Source organism: Arvicola amphibius, chromosome 11 (genome assembly GCF_903992535.2).
Source record: "Arvicola amphibius chromosome 11, mArvAmp1.2, whole genome shotgun sequence".
Lineage (NCBI taxonomy): Eukaryota > Metazoa > Chordata > Mammalia > Rodentia > Cricetidae > Arvicola > Arvicola amphibius.
Window position 1 is genome coordinate 63298707 of NC_052057.2, and position 11086 is coordinate 63309792.

Consider the following 11086-nt stretch of genomic DNA (forward strand, 5'->3'; position numbering starts at 1 on the left):
GTAAATAGAAGTATGTTACCTGATATTTGTCTCAGTACAGTGAATTTATTCCCTGTATAAGCATGTAAGAAATTCACAGAATTCTTTTATACTTGTAAACTCCAAAACACCAACCAGGTGTACACTTACAGAACTCTGATGTCTTCACAGAATTTGGATTGATCTGAAGATACAATAAAACACTAATTCATAAAGTCTTTCTATAAAGCTCTGGAAGCCATACAGCACAAAAGTAAGTGGGTATTGACCAATAAGCTAGGGAAAGAAGCGCAGAATACCCCAAATCACCTGGGCTACTTTTAAATAACTTATTTGAATTTCTTTTTTAAAAGATTTATTTTACTTTTAATTATGTTGAACATTGGGGGTGGCCATGGGATGTGTGAACATGAGTACATGTGCTCAAGGAGGCCGGAAAAGGGTATTGTATGGAACTGAAGTTATGGGTAGGTGTGGATCACCTGATGTGGTTCTGGAAACTGAACTCATGTCCCTCTGCCTTACACCACTCCTACCACTGGAAACATCTCTCTAACATACAGTGACCTTAAAATATATCTAGAACTGGTGAGAATGATTTCTAAATTATCACAACAAGGGAAAATCATACAGAGGAGAGAGGGATGGAGGATCATAACATTAACTTCTGGCCTCAAAACACACTATACACATATGCATGTATAATTGCAAATAATGTACCCACACAATGTAACTATGCAACCATATATACATGCACCATATACACACACATTCACACACACACCACACACACACACACACACACACACACACACACGTGCATTGCCTCCCAAATAACATTTAGTAAACATGTAGGTGAAATGATTATAACAGAAAGCTTCTCCACTTCTGTTTATTTATTCTGTCATCGTGCAAATAAACACCTTGTTTTACCTCCTCTACTCTGTGTGTATTCAAAGACTTTTTGAGTTAGACTAAAGAATAAATAGGTTTTAGATATTTAGTAGGATTATTGGAGATGGGAAAGGCATAAAAAAAACAGAGACCAGAAATAAGAAGAATTAGAGAAAAATATCCAGGAACATCCTCTAGGGTTTCCAGACTTTAGGGAAGACAAAACAGGGAACATAGACTGTTGTGTTTAATGAGTTGTTCTACAAGTAACTCTACTTTGTCAAGAAAACTGAAAATGCCCACATCCCATTTCATGACAATCTATTTCTTCTTACACTAAGGACACATACATTAGTTTTTATGCAGGGCAGAGTTGGGTTACAATTCTCTACTAACTCTGCTGTCAAGAACCGGTTGGGAAGAATCTGAGGGCTTTGTGATACTAATCAAGAATAAGCTCATCCTCCCTTATTCTCACTGCTAAGGACATCTCGACACCAAAAGCTTATTTCTGCTCTTCCTGACTCTGGGAGAAGAAAGCTGCCTTCGCTCAAATGTCACTTTGCAGAAGAACCACAGAGGAGGAAATTGCAGATGTCCACCTCTTTGGAGCCTTTCTTGTTGGTCTGGTAGCTAAACAGTCCTGATAGCTCTCCATGATAAGGGTCCTCTACCATTATCATTACCCCAGGACTTTGTATCCAAGGAGAAGAGATGTAGCAAATAAGTTAGGAAAAATCAGCTAGTATCTTCTCCATCAGAAATAACATAAACAATGTCGCTAATATATGTAGCACCTTTTTCTCTTTTCCTACACATTTTAATAGTTGAAATCATACTGTATTTTTGTAATATTGTAAAAATTCTGTCAGTATGCATATCCCCATTTGCATCTACTTATGCATGCTTCTTTTTATATCATTATTACATGATTTCAATAATTATGGCTCTACTACTGTTATCAAAACCATGTTATTATATTGAAAGTATTTTCTAAGTGTTATTCTAATTATCCTAAATTATACATATAGGTTATATTCTGATAAAAGATAACTCTCTTCTCAGGTTAATGTTACAATGCTGCAGTGGAAACTTTGTCCTTGCCCTATGCAGAAATAGTTTCCATGACACCCTGCCTAGATAGATGGGTATTAGATTGAAAATATATAGACCTTTCTTTGATAGAAACTATAAAACTGTGATGAAATATTAGTTCACGGCACATCTTCCCATATTTTATATTCTGTTTTGCCACATAACCTCCTGGATCTGCAAGTGTCAACAATATGTTTTTGACTAGTACTCCAAGAAGGCTATCCCATACATTTACTCCTTCCCTACTCAATGTCACCTTACTCAGGATCCAAAGAACTTCACCTCCCAGCAGGCATGCTTCCTCAGAATGCCTTCTTCAACTTCGTTTCAATGTCTTCTGTCAGTCCTATTTTTACTGTCGGTGTGAGGCTCTGTGTCCACTGGAGTTTTCTAATTGTTCACGTTATTGCCCACTTTCCCATCCTCCTGGAGAACTCCTATGTTCAACAACAGAGTCCCCAGGCCAGACAAACTGAGCACAGTATCAATGAATGAATTATTAAGACAAATTCCAGAAGTAATCTTTACCTTCTTGTTTTGGAATTAGCCTTAGTCTCAAAGCAGTGTTAGTCTCTCCTCACTGTTTATCTTCTCTTCTCTCACTCTAGTCTCCTCATCTCAAATAGTTAGGGTGGTGACAATATCCAAAACTCTTCACAGTCAAGAGACAGAGCTGATGGTGTTCAGTTCTGAAGGTAGGGAGATCACAGGCAAAAGGTGGCAAATTCTCTTCATACAAGTCATTTATTTTTAATTATTTACTTATTCTTTATATTTTGTTTATTCAATAAATGGGCTAATGCCCATATGCCCACATACAGAAGGGAGGAAATTCATTTTTACTCTGTATATAGAGAAAAATATTAATTTTACCCAGAAAAACCCCTGCACAGGAGGCATCTGCATTCCTGCTTAAACCAAATCTCTGCTTATCTCATGGTCTGGTAAAGCTGACACAAGAGCTTATGATCTAGGTCTGATCATTAAGGGAAGAAGAGAAGTCACGTCTGGGCAGACAACATACCCAAACATAAGGAAACCACCAAGCAAACACTGCCTTAGTTACTTGCAAGGTTGACACAAAACTTTTACAGTGATATGAATGCTTTTTCTCATTATAAAATATATTACTTATGAAAATTTGGAATGAACGGAGTACTACAGGAAGAAACTAATTAACTCGCGCACTCATGAAAAGTAAGTTTTGTTGGGACTAGACTCAGAGGTTAAGAGCACTTGTTGCTCTTCCAGAGGACCTGAGCCCAGGTCCAGCAACCATATGTCAGTTTATAGCCATTTCTAACTTCGGTTCCAGTTTCAATGGCCTCTCCCCACTCTCTACAGGCGCCAGGCACAGACACAGTGTACAAACATCCATGCAGACAAAGACATCCATAAGTCTTTTAAAATTTAAAAAATTGTTAATATTCTGTTTCCTTCTAGTGTGAAAAATCAAGTAGACATATGAAAAGTTGAGCTAATTGCTATTTTTATAACTCTGTTACATTTTTAAAAAATACCATTTCAGTAATTTTGAAGTTAGTCCTGGGAATCTGAACGGTGGGAGGTAGGGCGATGCTGTTTGTGGTTGTTGTTTGTCATCAGCCTCACTTCTCTAGGGCTCTGCTCTGCACTTACTTGGGACTTTATGTAGTGCTCTCCTCCCCTCAGCTCCAGAGCATCCACTGAAGAATTGCTAGGTTCCCCAGGGAGCTTGGCTGTGCACCAGCTCTGCTGGTGATCATGAACAAGACATTTGTGAATTGCTTTCAAAAGCATAACGTTAACAGCTTTTTTGGGGTCATTGCACTGGCAGGTATTTAGTTAAGGTAATTGCAGCCTGAGCTGCTTTTGCCATTTGTTACCTGCATAGCCTTGGCTGTAACCCACTACCATACTCACTTGAGCAAAGTAAAACCAGAGGAGGCCTTTTCCAGGTACACAAGCAACTGAATTTTAAGGGGAGCGAGGACATAGAATCAGTATATTTTTGCCTCAAATTAAGTACAATCCATCTGTAAAATCTCAATCCTATCCATATTTTGTTTTTTTTTTTTTCTTTAGGAACCAGAAATTTTATTTTAATCCACCTTCCTTTATTAACATTCTATACACTATAATCCAAATTAATCTCTCCGTGACCCAGGCTTGTGATAGGCACCATCAGTAACCAAACAATGACAGACCCTAGCCTATTTGTTTCCAGCCCCTTTAACCTCTAGCTGTCACCTGTCCCTTCTTGGTTAATTATCTCTTAATTCTAACCCCTGTGAAACAGGGACCAAAAGTACCAACCTCAGTATTCTGAGATTTAAAGAGACGGCCCAATGGTAAATAAGCCAAGCTCTGAGGAACCTTCCAGCTCCAGTGGTTCCCGCTCTCTGGTACAGCCTTCTTCTCCGGTCCTGGGCTGAGAAACCAAGCACACAGCTCTAAGACCAAGTGAGGGCCTGGATGGTAAAGTGACCACCACTAGCCACATCCAGCCTCAGGGCTTCCAAGGCTCATGTCCCCTGTGCATGGCTCCTAACTGGAGACTCTCAGTTCCCCTTGCCACACCTGGAACTGTATGAAGGACACAACCGAGGCCAAAGACAGAGCAACCAGCCCCATGGGACAAACATTGGTGAAGCAACTGCGAAATTGGTGACACGTGCTCTTGGGAAAGAGGGAGGGCCTGGACGAGGCACGGCAGCTGGAAGGTGAAGGGCAGGCCTGGCTCTCAGTAGCGGTAGTGATCAGGCTTGAAGGGGCCATCAGTGGGCATGCCTAGATACTGGGCCTGCTTCTCAGTCAGCTTGGTCAGCTTCACATTCAGCTTGCCCAAGTGGGCTTCGGCCACTGCCTCATCCAGCTTCTTAGGCAAGAAGTGAACCCCAATGGGGTATTTATCTGGGTGGGGTCCACAGCTCAATCTGTGCCATCACCTGGTTTTGTGAAGGAGTTTGCTCATCACGAAGCTGGGATGGCCCATGGCACATCCCAGGTTGACCAGTCGGCCTTCAGCCAGCAGGATGATTCGGCGCCCATTCTTCAGCCGATAGCGGTCCACCTGGGGCTGCCCCCGCGCCGTCCGGCCCCTTTCACTGAGTTCAATCAGTCGTAGCGGAAGCGCCGCCAGCATGTCTGAAAAACTGCCCTACAAAGTCGCGGACATTGGACTGGCTGCCTAGGGGACGAAAGGCCCTGGACATAGCCGAGAATGAGATGCCCGGTTTGATGCGCATGCGGGAGATGTACTCGGCGTCCAAGCCACTGAAGGGTGGCCCGCATCGCTGGCTGCCTGCACATGACAGTGGAGACTGCTGTCCTCATCGAGACTCTCGTGGCCCTGGGTGCTGAGGTGCGGTGGTCAGCTGCAACATCTTCTTCCACTCAGGACCATGCATCAGCTGCCATTGCCCAAGGCCGGCATTTCCAGTGTTTGCCTGGAAGGGTGAGACAGACGAGGAGTATCTGTGGTGCATCGAGCAGACGCTGCACTTCAAAGACGGCCCCCTCAACATGATTCTGGACGACGGTGGCGACCTCACCAACCTCATCCACACCCAAATACCCACAGCTTCTGTCGGGCATCCGAGGCAATCTCCGAGGAGACCACGACTGGGGTCCACAACCTCTACAAGATGATGGCCAATGGGATACTGAAGGTGCCTGCCATCAATGTCAATGATTCTGTCACCAAGAGCAAGTTTGACAACCTCTATGGCTGCCGGGAGTCCCTCATAGATGGCATCAAACGGGCCACAGATGTGATGATTGCGGGCAAGGTGGCAGTGGTAGCAGGCTATGGTGACGTGGGCAAGGGCTGTGCCCAGTGCCCTGAGGGGTTTTGGGGCCCGAGTCATCATCACCGAGATTGACCCCATCAATGCACTGCAAGCTGCCATGGAGGGCTATGAGGTGACCACCATGGACGAGGCCTGTAAGGAGGGCAACATCTTTGTCACCACCACAGGCTGTGTTGACATCATCCTTGGCCGCACTTTGAGCAGATGAAGGATGATGCCATTGTTTGTAACATTGGACACTTCGATGTGGAGATTGATGTGAAGTGGCTCATATTTTGTTTTTTAAAAAACCTCTGTGATTCCTATGAAAAATGTGTTATTCCCTATGTTTAAATAATAGATGCTAATATAGTGTGCTTATATTGTGCCCAAAATGTCCTAAATACTTTCAACTACTTTATTCCATAGTAATATAAGCCATCGCCCCTTCATAGCATAAGTACTGTGCAATTTTACAAGAAGAGATATGGAAATCTTTTTTTTTTCAGCAAGGACAAGCTCATTATGACTTGCACTGTCCATACAACTAACCACCACATGCATCGTCTTTTCCAAGAGGGAAACAGCAGCTCTCCTGTAGATAATTAAAGAAGCAACCCTGAAGCTGTTAATCTGTTTAGCCTGACCTTGGAATCCAGGATATACAGTTTCTTGGTATTTTTTCTAGTCTAGCATCCCCAATGAATGAGCACAGTAATTTTAAGAAGGTCACAAAAGAATGTGACAACAAGATGATCAAATAAGTGCGTATATTTCCTATCCCAGGACAGAAACATCAACTAATATAATTACTGCCATCCAAGCGTTAATTATCTTTCTCTTACTAAGAAGTCCCCATCTTGGAGTCTGACTAATTCCAATGTGTGGTTATTTTTAATTTATGACCTTTTTGTAATAGCATTTTAAAAAATTCCTGTTGAGATACTGCAGCTATTTCATGGAGCACAGAAAAATGAAGGTGAAGTAGGAGGGTAGGAAGGACAGTTACACATTTTCTGTGTCATCCTAATCCAATCTCAGACAACAGAAAAGGGGTGATGCCCTTCTCTTTAGGGAGACAGGAAGGAACAATGTTCTTTGCCACAGATGCCAGGAACACTAGACCCCAGTAACCCGTGGTGTCAGGCCAGTTCTGTGACCCAGACTACAGACCCATTCTGTGAGCACCGCCAGCATTTAGGAATGCATGAAATTTACTTCAACAGAATTGAAGGATGCAACCAGCTCATAAAACAATATAATTTCCCCTACATGAGCAATAATGTGAATATGAACCAACAAAAATAATTAGATTTACCTCATCATTAAAAATAGGAATAATTAATCAAGGAAGTGGAAGGTTATCATGGAAAACTATTAAACATTGATGAAAGAAACTGAGGCACAAGTAAATACAATGAGATTCGAAAGATACTTCATGCCCATGAACTTAATAGATGAATATTGTTAAAATGTCAATGTTCCTCAAAGCGATCTGAGGATACAAGCAATTCTTTCTACAATATGAATGATATTTCCAACAGCAAGAGAAAAATCAATAGTTAATTCAGAAACAAGCCAAAATATCACCAAAGTATTAAAGCAATATTAAGCAGAAAAAGAAGCCAAATTACAGGTACCAAATCACCTAACTTCAGGGTATACCTAGAATGGTACAAAGTTGTAGCAAACAGAACAGCATGGTACTAATATAAGGACAGATATAAGGCAGTGGAATAGATCAGAGGATGCCAATTAAGTTAATGCGTTTATGGTCAACTATCAAAAATGAACATACAAGAGGAAATAATAGTTTTGGATCTGTATACCATACCATGTATTAAGACTGATTAAGCAGTCAAGGCCCTGAAACTGTAAACACAGAGGAACATGGGGATAAAAGTTTCAGGGTGTGATCTAATGTGATATTTTGGGTGATGATCCCCAAAGCACAGTTTCCAAAATGAATAACAGATGAATGGGATAGCATCAACCCACCAAGCTTCTGTCCAGAAATAGGAACTATCCTTACAGTGGGGACAGCTAAGAGGTGGGATAGTGTATCTACAAATCATATATCTGATGCGGCATTAGCATTCCAGATATAGAGAGAACCCAGACAACTGGAGAGAAAAATCCAAGTGCTCTGACAAAAACCATGAAACTGTTATGAATGAATAGGCATTTCTGGAAAGATATAAAATAAACACTCCAAGTACATGAAGTACAAGAAAATGTTGGGAATCATTAATCATCAGTAAAATGCAAATGAATCCCACAGTGAGTTATTTCCCCATCTGATTAAATAACGAGGAGGTTGGAGACAGGCAGGATCTTGTTCGCTATTGCTGGGAATGCAAACTATGGTAACTATTGTGAAAAACAGTATGGAACACCCCCAAAAACTCAAAACTCAAACTGATGTGGGAATCCCACACTACAGCATATATCTAAAGGAAGTGAAACAATTATTTTGAAATGACATACACACCTCAGTGCACCTTTATGTATTTTTTCTTGATTTGTTTTCATAGCTAAAATCACAACAAAAGTCCATATAGTGAACAAACTAAATTTATGCATTTTCTTTTTTGTTGTGTGTGCATGGGGATATATTCACATGTGTGCCCGCGTGTAGTCGAGAATTTGATATCTGCTCTCTTCCTTCATCACTCTCCACCTTATTTTTGAGGCAGGATCTCTCACTGAGCCTGGAATCATAGTCTTAGTGAGATAGGCTCACTAGTGAGCCATGGGATTTGACTGTCTCTCCTGACAATCTCTCAGACTAATGTGTAGTGCCATGAAGTTTTTACATGGGTGCTGAGGATCTAAACTCAGGCCTTCTGTCTTTTGCACCAAGCACTTTATACAATTCCACAACCCCAACTGCTGCAGCTTTTAGCATATCAATCCTTAGAATACTGAAGTTTTTTCCTTTGTTATGGGAAGTCTATCACTGGTGCACCTTCACTTCATATTCTCACCAAAGATCAGCAACAGATTCTGTTCAGATCTTAAAGTGCTACCCATATCACTTCTACGAGGGTGATGTTCTTCCAATGCATTTTATTTTGCAAAAAATAAAGTGATTTTTAATAGAGAAAGAGCTATTTGGCTATGAAATAGAAAATGAAGAAGTAAAACCAAAACCTCAATTACACAAAACGTTGCTCAAATAGGGTCTTGAAGATCTACTATGAACTAGGGTCTGATCTGTTTTTAGAGAGCTTAAAATATCCATGAGACAATGTTATATGAAGCAGCACTATGGACTTCTCTCTGAATTCAGCTTCAAATGGGTTCCTGAGAACTCAGTAATCGATACAAATGTTGAGAGTTTTCATAAAAAGTAGGACTTTGGGTTGTATCTTGGGACCTTTAATTGATCTCGGGCTTTGAAATGAACCAAGATAATAATTAAAAAGGATTGTTGAGATCAGTCAGACTTAAGTTTTCCACATGGAGAATACTACCACAGGATATCCTTGGCAATTAGTCACAGAAAGACTCTTTGTGTAAAACACCAGAACCAAGAAGAATACCTGCCTTTTGGAAGAAATCCCAAATGCCAAATTTTTCTTTTTATTGAATGTGAGTGAGCTCTGTTGTGTGATGGGGAAGCTGACCAATCCCTTGTCTGAGGGGTGAGACCCCTCCGGGGCACAAAATACCTTTAAAAGATCTTGTTTTGTTTGTTTTGCTTTCTTGGTTCCCTGCTCTTCCCTGGAATTCTGGCTCTGTAAGTTTCTCCCATTTTCTCCTTTTATTAAAGCTGAGTATTTTATATAAGGCTAGTTTGGTTATTTTCAATTGCTGACCGACCACGCCCGCTACAATTGTGATCTATGCTGAATTCTTTCTAGCTGAGAAATGTGAGTCAAACCTAATCTCCCTTTCCAGTGATCAAAACGCCAAAGTACCATAAAGCCATTGGATCTAGACCTTCTTCCACACTCTGCATTCAATAAATGCCTCTCCTAAGTTTGGACATGAGGGCCTAAATATGCTAATATCATTTTTCTTCTTAGATTTGCTTCCTCATTTACTCCTATCTGTGGCAACTCTGCATTAACATCTGCTGTTCCCAGATAGGCTTTCCTTTCTCCTAGGTATTTCCTGGTGGATCTCATCCATGTTCTTCTACCAACTGATTTGCTATAGCATGTTTTCTTTGTTTCTGGTTTTAGGTTATATAGATGATGGTTAAAATGAAAGTTAACATTTGTGTTCAAACTGTACCTAAAATTAGCAAAAAGTTTTATGTTTCATAAATAGAGAGAGAGGGAATGAGGAAGGAAGAAAGAGAAGAGAGAACATTTAAAGAGGTTTTCTTAAGATGTTCTGTCCCAGTTTTCACTAGGTTTAGTCTAATTTATTTCAGACAAAATGTAATTTTACTTTACATAGCTGATTAAATAACTCTAGAACTTTGACCCTTGTGGCTTGGGCATTAAGGATGTCAAATACCCATTTGGGTTTTTGTTTATGTCTTCCTTCCTGTTAAATGTCCTCTGTGGTTTAAATATTTCCATCACTGGCTTTGGGAAGGAAGCTCGGGCCATTTAAGTGAGAGAGCAGCAGACAGGAGACACAGTAAATCAGAGCATTACCTGATCTGATTGGATTTTGAACATCTTCCAAAAATACTCTCTGCATTCCTTTCTAATATTTGCCAACTGGATTGATTTATGCTAAAGACTGTGACCTCATGTGAGCAGTCTTTTCTTGGTCTGCTGCTGCATGCAACAGTGGTAGCAATAATGATCAGTAATGAAGCCCATTAAATGACTACAGCCATTATAAGAGGATGTTGGGGTAGAAGACTGTTATTTCTTATAAAAGAATTAAGTACTATTTGTATTACTAATGCAATAATGAAATTTACATTCCATTAACGAGAAGACATCTCTCCAACGTTTTCTAAACAGTAGCTTTCAATGATAAGAATGGATTTGCACGGGAGTGATGGAATGTCAGTGATGAAGAAGAGTTAGTCAGGGCAGTCTGGGCTCTGTTACAGTTCCCATCACAAATGAGATGTCATCAATCCTTGAGCACAGGGATTCTAGCCTTCTACACAATGAATTCTAGGGCAAGCTGCTGTCTTGGGACTACCACTGAACAGTTTCCTTCCTCAGTCCACCGGGGAGGGACTGCTCACAAAGAATCTTTGGCTTCAGATTGCTTTCCTTCGCTACATGTCAAGTGATAAAAACCACTTTGATATGCGTGATAGTAGTCACAGTAAACTCAGGACAGCCACATGCTGCACAATGAGCCAGCTGACCCTGACAATGAACTCACAGACATTAATCTATGGTATGTCAGACAAAGCTCTTATAGCG

The 11086-nt window shown here is 40.8% G+C and overlaps 1 pseudogene; it reads left to right on the forward strand.

Annotated features, from left to right (window-relative positions):
• Window positions 1–5090: 5090 nt before the first annotated feature.
• LOC119826094 lies at window positions 5091–6092 on the forward strand (annotated as a pseudogene).
• The last annotated feature ends 4994 nt before the right edge of the window (window positions 6093–11086 follow it).